Raw genomic sequence first — 8,989 nt, 5'->3', positions numbered from 1 at the left:
ACATTTAGTCTGGCATTTCTTACCCCAGTCTAGTAGGTGTCCTGTGGGTTATTTAGCGCTAGCCAGGGGTACCCTAGGATAAGGGGGTTCTCAAGAGCCATGATGAGTGATTCACCCCAACCTGCAGTAGAATGGGCTTAGTCTGATATTCCACCTGGCCGGAACAAATGGGGCGTCCATCGAGGGCTTGAATCTGCAAGGGGTGGGGCATGTCACGCAGGGTATTTGTAATTCTCTGGCGAAGTCTTGATCAATTAAATTATCTGCGGCCCCGGAGACCGCGAAGGCTTGAATCTGGTGCTGACGGTTGTCCCAGTGGAGGGTTGCGGGTAGTGACAGACGGCGACTGGGTAGCTGGGAGGTAACTGCACAGTTTGTCAGGGTCTCTCCTCGTCCTGGCGAGCCTAGTGTTTCCCGTCAGCTCTGGGCATGTAGCACGGAGATGGCAAAGACCTCCGCAGTAGAGGCAGCAGCCTTCGCGCATGTACCTGTCGCGCTCCTGTGGGCTCAGATGTGTGTGTCCCAGCTGCATGGGCTCCTTAATGCTGGGTTCAGGGGGCTTGACATGCTCAGAAATACGGGATACTATCTCATGTGTTCTTGGAGCCGGTTGTTGATTCTGATTGCCAGCGTTATCTGGGAATCGAGTTCCTCTCCCAGTTCCTGAGGGGCAGTTTCATCCTTGATGGAAAGCGGTGACCAGTGCCTCTGTATTCCACCCACTCTTGGCGTTGAGGGTGCGGATCACAATGGCAAAGTCAGACACTGGTCTGGCAGATGTTGATCAGTCAGCTGGCCGCTTCTCGTCCGCCAACAGGGTGGTTGAAGACTCGTCGCAGCTCGGCAGTGAAGGCTACTATGGAGCTGCAGGATGGTTGCTGCTGTTCCCACACCGCCGTTGCCCACGCCAGGGCCTTGCCCAAGAGTAGAGAGATTATGTATGCGATCATGGCCCGATCGGTGTGGAACGAGGAGGACTGTAGCTTGAACACCAGAGAGCAGTGGCTGAGGAACCCCTTGCATCCTCCCGGGTGGCCATCATACCGCTTGGGGGCAGGGATCTTGGGTTCCCAGTGCAGGTTCCCTGGAAGAACTATGGCAATGCCTGTAGCACTGGGTGATGAGACTTGGGCATTGGCTCCTCCTGGGTTGGGGTTGGACTGTGGTTGGAGGGAGTCAGTAAATGCCAGGAGGATTTCTAATATCTGAAAGAGTAGTTCTTGCTGCCACCCCAGCAGTGCTCCTTGGTGGGTTACAACATTCCTGATCTGGGTGATCTCTGCTGGGTCCATGTTGTGGGCTGAAGCTTGCTGTGACATGGTGAGGTTGGACCCAGGTGCAGAGAGGAGACCAGACAGTGGTTAAGGATAAACATAATATTTTACTGAGAAACAGTAACGGAAGGGTCACAGTAACACTGCGAAAACAATAAACACTAAGTCTCGAAACCTCACTCAGGAGACAAGCAGAAATCACACCTATTTTAACAGGGATATTATAATGAGTAAACAGAACACACCTGAGTGTCATTAATGTCTTTAGGACAGTCTCTGCCGCCCTCTGGTGACAGGTGAAACCATGACATAATCATCGCTTGCGATACAGTTTTAGAAACATATGGAACTCATCTTTCATATCAGCGAGGAATAATCTTTCAAATAACAAATATACACTTAGTGTAGCAGGTTTTCACAGATCCATATGGCTGTGTCCCTCCAGCAGACAAATTGCACTTCTGCTACACTTCCTCCCCAGTTACGCTTCTTTCGAGTGCGCTAGATAAATAATTAGAACACGTGGTCGCCTCTGTCGTCCGTCTGTCTTCCATAAACAAGTGCTGTAACATGGAGATATGGCTGTGTGGGAACACTATCCCTAACCCTATTAAAGCGTTTGTGAATGGAATACCCGACCACTAGCTTCCTCAGGGTCTGAAAAGCAACTAGCTAACAAATTGAAAATAACAAGAATGCCAAAATGTCTCACATTTTGGAAATGCTGTTGTAAAATATTGTGAAATTTCCTATTTTGAGTGTTTACAGTGGATATTGAGCACATATTTTACTCTTAAAATGTTGATCTCTGATGTAGGAAGTTCATATACAGTGGGTTAAAAAAGTATTTAGTCAGCCACCAATTGTGCAAGTTCTCCCACTTAAAAAGATGAGAGGCCTGTAATTTTCATCATAGGTACACTTCAACTATGACAGACAAAATGAGAAAAAAAATCCAGAAAATCACATTGTAGGATTTTTAATGAATTTATTTGCAAATTATGGTGGATAAGTATTATAGTAATATAGTAATAAGTATTATAGTGATGCTGGAGGCCACGGAAGGTTGTATGGCATTGAAGCTTGTCTGGAGGTTAGTTAACACAGGATCCAAGGAGGGGCCAGAAGTATACAGAATGGTGTCGTCTGCGTAGAGGTGGATCAGAGAATCACCAGCAGCAAGAGCAACATCATTGATGTATACAGAAAAGAGAGTCGGCCCGAGAATTGAAACCTGTGGCACACTCATTGAGACTGTCAGAGGTCCAGACAACAGGCCCTCCGATTTGACACACTGAACTCTATCAGAGAAGTAGTTGGTAAACCAGGCAAGGATATCATTTGAGAAACCAAGGCTGTCGAGTCTGCCAATAAGAATGTTGTGATTGACAGAGTCGAAAGCCTTGGCCAGGTCGATGAATACGGCTGCACAGTAATGTCTCTTATCGATGGCGGTTATGATGTCGTTTAGAACCTTGAGCGTGGCTTAGATGCACCCATGACCCGCTCTGAAACCAGATTGCATAGCGGAGAAGGTATGGTGGGATTCGAAATGGTCAGTAATCGGTTTGTTAACTTGGCTTTCGAAGACCTTAGAAAGACAGGGTAGGATAGATATAGGTCTGTAGCAATTTGGGTCTAGAGCGTCACCCCCTTTGAAGAGGGGGATGACCACCACAGATTTCCAATCTTTGGGAATCTCAGACGATACGAAAGAGAGGTTGAACAGGCTAGTAATAGGGGTTGCAACAATTTCGGCAGATCATTTTAGAAAGAGAGGGTCCAGATTGTCTAGCCCGGCTGATTTGTAGGGGTCCAGATTTTGCAGCTCTTTCAGAACATTGGCTATCTGGATTTGGGTAAAGGAGAAATGGTGGGGGCTTTGGCGGGTTGCTGTGGAGGGTGCCGGGCAGTTGACCGGGGTAGGGGTAGCCATGTGGAAAGCGGTGTCTCCAGTGCGGGTGCATAGCCCGGTGCGGTATATTCCAGCTCCGCGTGTCGGCCAGGCTAGATTGAGCGTCGAGCCTAATGCCATGAAGCCGGCTCTACGCAGCTGGTCCCCAGTGCGTCTCCTTGGGCCGGCTCACATGGCACCAGCCTTGCGCTCGGTGTCTCCGGTTCGCCTGCATAGCCCAGTGCGGGCTATTCCACCTCGCCGCACTGGCAGGGCGACCGTGAGCATTCAACCAGGTAAGGTTGGGCAGGCTCGGTGCTCAAGAGCTCCAGTGCGCCTGCACGGTCCGGTTTTTCCAGTACCACCTCCACACCCCAGCCCTCCGGTAGCAGCTCCCCGCACCAGGCTTCCTGTGCGTGTCCTTGGCCCAGTACCACCAGTGCCAGCACCACGCATCAGGCCTACAGTGCGCCTCGCCTGTCCAGCGCTGTCGGAGCCCTCCTCCTCTCCAGCGCTGTCGGAGTCTCCCGCCTGTTTAGCGCTGTCAGAGCTTTCCGCCTCTACAGCGCTGCCGGAGTCTCCCGCCTGTTCAGAACTGCCAGTCTGCAAGGAGTTGCCAGTCTGCATAGAGCTGCCAGTCTGCATAGAGCTGCCAGTTTGCAAGGAGATGCCAGTCTGCAAGGAGCTGCCAGTCTGCAAGGAGCTGCCAGTCTGCATAGAGCTGCCAGTCTGCATAGAGCTGCCAGTCTGCAAGGAGCTGCCAGTCTGCAAGGAGCCGCCAGAGCTGCCTGTCTGCAGGATGCCGCCAAAGCTGCCAGTTTGCAAGGAGCCGCCAGAGCTGCCAGTCTGCAAGGAGCCGCCAGAGCTGCCAGTTAGCATGGAGCAGCCAGAGCCGCCAGTCAGCATGGAGCAGCCAGGGCCGCCAGTCAGCATGGAGCAGCCAGGGCCGCCAGTCAGCATGGAGCAGCCAGAGCAGCCAGTCAGCATGGAACAGCCAGTCAGCATGGAGCAGCCAGAGCAGCCAGTCAGCATGGAGCAGCCAGAGCAGCCAGTCAGCATGGAGCAGCCAGAGCTGCCAGTCAGCATGGAGCAGCCAGTCAGCATGGAGCAGCCAGAGCTGCCAGTCAGCATGGAGCAGCCAGTCAGCATGGAGCAGCCAGAGCTGCCAGTCGACCGGACTCTTCCAGATCTGCCAGTCGACCAGACTCTTCCAAATCTGCCAGTCGACCAGACTCTTCCAGATCTGCCAGGCGACCAGACTCTTCCAGATCTGCCAGTCAGCCAGACTCTTCCAGATCTGCCAGTCAGCCAGACTCTTCCAGATCTGCCAGTCAGCCAGACTCTTCCAGATCCGCCAGTCAGCCAGACTCTTCCAGATCCGCCAGTCAGCCAGACTCTTCCAGATCCGCCAGTCAGCCAGACTCTTCCAGATCCGCCAGTCAGCCAGGATCTGCCAGATCCGCCAGTCAGCCAGGATCTGCCAGAACCGCCAGTCAGCCAGGATCTGCCAGAACCGCCAGCCAGCCAGGATCTGCCAGAATCGCCAGCCAGCCAGGATCTGCCAGAACCGCCAGCCAGCCAGGATCTGCCGGATCCAACTACCTGCCTGAGCTTCCTCTCAGTGCTGAGCTTCCTCTCAGTGCTGAGCTTCCTCTCAGTGCTGAGCTTCCTCTCAGTGCTGAGCTACCCATCAGTCCCGAGCTACTTCTGTCCCGAGCTGTCCTTCTGTTCCGAGCTGCCCCTCTGTCCCGAGCTGTCATTTAGGAGGGTAACCTATCTAGGGACGCTAAGGAGGTGGACTAAAACTATTATGGAGTGGGGTCCACGTCCAGCGCCAGAGCCGCCACCGCGGACAGATGCCCACCCAGACCCTCCCCTATAGGTTCAGGTTTTGCGGCCGGAGTCCGCACCTTGGGGGGGGGGGGGGGGGGGGGGGGGGGGGGGGGTACTGTCACACCCTGACCATAGTTGACTTTGTATGTTTCTATGTTTTGGTTGGTCAGGGTGTGATCTGAGTGGGCATTCTATGTTACATGTCTAGTTTGTCCAGTTCTATGTTCGGCCTGATATGGTTCTCAATCAGAGGCAGGTGTTCGTCATTGTCTCTGATTGGGAACCATATTTAGGTAGCCTGGGTTTCACTGTGTGTTTGTGGGTGATTGTTCCTGTCTATGTGTTTTCACCAGATAGGCTGTTTAGGTTTTCGTTACGTTTATTGTTTTTTTAGTGTTTGTGTTTAGTGTGTCTTTCATTAAACATGAATCGCAATCGACACGCTGCATTTTGGTCCGACTCTCCTTCTCATATAGAAAACCGTTACAGGCATGCTTATTTAAGATGGTGAGGAAGGCACTTTTAAAGAATAGGCATCATCCAGGCATCATCTACTGACGGGATGAGGTCAATGTAATTCCAGGATACCCCGGCCAGGTCGATTAGAAAGGCCTGCTCGCAGAATGGTTTCAGGGAGCGTTTGACAGTGATGAGGCGTGGTCGTTTGGTCGCAGACCCATTACGGATGCAGGCAATGAGGCAGTGATCGCTGAGATCTTGATTGAAAACAGCAGAGGTGTATTTGGAGGGCGAATTAGTTAGGATGACATCTATGAGGGTGCCCATGTTTACTGATTTGGGGTTGTACCTGGTAGGTTCATTGATAATTTGTGTGAGATTGAGGGCATCAAGCTTAGTTTGTAGGATGGCCGGGGTGTTAAAAACCTCTACTGACTCCCCATCCCACATGCGGGAGCATAATCATCGCCTGACACTAATTAGCATAACGCAACGGACATAAATATCCCTAGAAAATATTCCTATTCATGAAAATCAGAAATGAAATATATTGAGACACAGTTTAGCCTTTTGTTAATCACCCTGTCATCTCAGATTTTCAAAATATGCTTTACAGCCAAAGCTAGACAAGCATTTGTGTAAGTTTATCGATAGCCTAGCATAGCATTTTGTCTAGCTAGCAGCAGGTAACTTGGTCACGGAAATCAGAAAAGCAATCAAATTAAATAGTTTACCTTTGATGAGCTTCGGATGTTTTCACTCACGAGACTCCCAGTTAGATAGCAAATGTTCCTTTTTTCCAAAAATATTATTTTTGTAGGTGAAATAGCTCCGTTTGTTCTTCACGTTTGGCTGAGAAATTGCCCGGAAATTGCAGTCACGAAGACTGCTAAAAATATTCCAAATTAGCTCCATAATATCGACAGAAACATGGCAAACGTTGTTTATAATCAATCCTCAAGGTGTTTTTCAAATATCTATTTGATAATATATCCATCGGGACAATTAGTTTTTCAGTAGGACCGATTGGAGTAATGGCTACCTCTGTATTTTACTCGAGAATCTCTCTGGAGGCATCAGGTGACCACTTGCGCAATGTAGCCGCCTACGGCTCTTCTTCAACATAAATGCGTAAAACTACGTCACAATGCTGTAGACACCTTGGGGAATACGTAGAAAGCGTAATCTGGTTGATAGCCCATTCACAGCTCAATAGGGACTCATTGAAACGCAGCGCTTTCAAAACCTGGGGCACTTCCGGATTGGATTTTTCTCAGGCTTTCGCCTGCAACATCAGTTCTGTTATACTCACAGACAATATCTTTACAGTTTTGGAAACGTTAGAGTGTTTTCTATCCTAAGCTGTCAATTATATGCATATTCTAGCATCTTGTCCTGACAAAATATCCCGTTCACTATGGGAACGTTTTTTTTCCAAAAATGAAAATACTTCCCCCGAGTCACAACAGGTTTTAAGCATGTCCCAGTTTAGGTCACCTAGTAGCAAGAGCTCAGAAGATAGATGGGGGGCAATCAGTTCACATATAGTATCGAGGGCACAGTTGGGGGCAGAGGGAGGTCTATAGCAAGCGGCAACAGTGAGAGACTTGTTTCTGAAAAGGTAAATTTTTTGAAGTAGAAGCTCAAATTGTTTGGGTACAGACTTAGAAAGTAATACAGAACTCTGCAGGCTATCTTTGCAGAAGATTGCAACACCGCCCCCTTTTGCAGTTCTATCTTGGCGGAAAACGTTATAGTTAGCAATGGAGATTTCAGGGTTTTTGGTGGTTTTCCTAAGCCAGGATTCAGACACGGCTAAGACATCTGGGTTGGCAGAGTGTGCTAAAGCAGTGAGTAAAACAAACTTAGGGAGTAGGCTTCTAATGTTAACATGCATGAAACCAAGGCTTTTACGTTTACAGAAGTCACCAAATGAGAGCACCTGGGGGGTAGGAGTGGAGCTAGGCACTGCAGGACCTGGATTAACCTCCACGTCACCAGAGGAACAGAGGAGAAGTAGGATAAGGGTACGGATAAAGACTATACGAACTGGCCGTCTAGCACTTTCGGAACAGAGAGTAAAAGGAGTAGGTTTCTGGGCACGATAGCATAGATTCAAGGCATAGTGTACAGACAAAGGTAAGGTAGGATGTGAGTACATTGGAGGTAAACCTAGGCATTGAGTAATGATGAGAGAGATATAGTCTCTAGAGACATTTAAACAAGGTGATGTCATCACATCTGTAGGAGGTGGAACAACATGGTTGGTTAAGGCATATTGAGCATGGCTAGAGGCTCTACAGTGAAATAAGACAGTAATCACTAACCAGGACAGTGATGGACAAGGCATATTGATATTAGAGAGAGGCATGCGTAGCCAAGTGAACATATGGGTCCAGAGAGTGATTGGGCTGACTGGGGACATGGCGATTCAGACAGTTAGCAGGCTGATGCTAACAAGCTAACAGTTAGTAGACCGAGGCTAAACAAGCTAGCAGTTGCAGACTGGGGCTGGCAAGCTAGCAGTTAGCAGACCGGGGCTAGCAGTTAGCAGACCGGGGAAGGCAAGCTATCAGTTAGCAGACCGGGGCAAGCCTTCTAGCAGTTAACAGACCGGTGCTAGCAAGTTAGCCTTTGGGGGACGTCGCGATGGGGGTAAATCTGTTTTTGCTTCTTCGTGCGGTGACGTCGACAGACCAGTCGTGGAATTAGTAGGGGTCCAAGTAGCTCTAGGTAGCTAGTAGGCCGCGGTTAGCAGAATGGGCCTTCAGCGGATGACTCGCCTGAGGGACCTGTTGAAATCCTCGGGCAGATTATGTCGGTATTCCAGTCGTAGAGGATCAGTGGGCTCCCGTGCCCGTACCGGCAGTAGAAGGGGTCCGGATATTGTAGCCCAGGAGTGGGCTTCCGTGGTAGCACAGGAGCCCTGGCCGGGTTAGCTTCAGGCTAATTGGCGCTTGCTCCGGGATGGAAACGCTAGCCAGGAGTAGTCACCCGGGATTGCGAAGATCCAGATGAAAATGTTCAGAGGAATCCGGGGATATGGGTAAATAAATAAAAATAATAATAATAGGTCCGTTATGCTCTGGTTTATTGTGTGTTTAACTCATAGAGATACTGCATCATGATGGATTATGTTTTTAGAGCGTGTTTTAAATGAAGACATAACTACAATGTAACAACTTTAACCCAACACCTAGCAACCTTGTCAAGAGGTTTGGACCTCTTGGTTAATCTGTTAAGGTTTTGGCTTGACAGTCACAGGACCCCCCCCCCCCCCCCCCCCCCCCCATCATCCAATGTAGGCAATGCGTTATTGCGCTGTGATTAGGGATGATCATAATATTATACTGTAATTAACTAGTGTTGTTTGCAGAATTATCTACCCTCGCATTAACCACTGTTGTGCTCCTACTCATTAAGACTTGTGTCCTTCCTTTCTGGATAAATCAGGCTTGACTACACTTACGATCCACCATCTCTACACTTATCACCCTACCTGAGATAATAGCAGATTTCTAACCCCAGT

This window comes from Oncorhynchus mykiss, chromosome 9 (genome assembly GCF_013265735.2).
Source record: "Oncorhynchus mykiss isolate Arlee chromosome 9, USDA_OmykA_1.1, whole genome shotgun sequence".
NCBI classification, from domain to species: domain Eukaryota; kingdom Metazoa; phylum Chordata; class Actinopteri; order Salmoniformes; family Salmonidae; genus Oncorhynchus; species Oncorhynchus mykiss.
The sequence above is the reverse complement of the archived record's forward strand: the minus strand, read 5'-3'. Positions refer to the sequence as shown.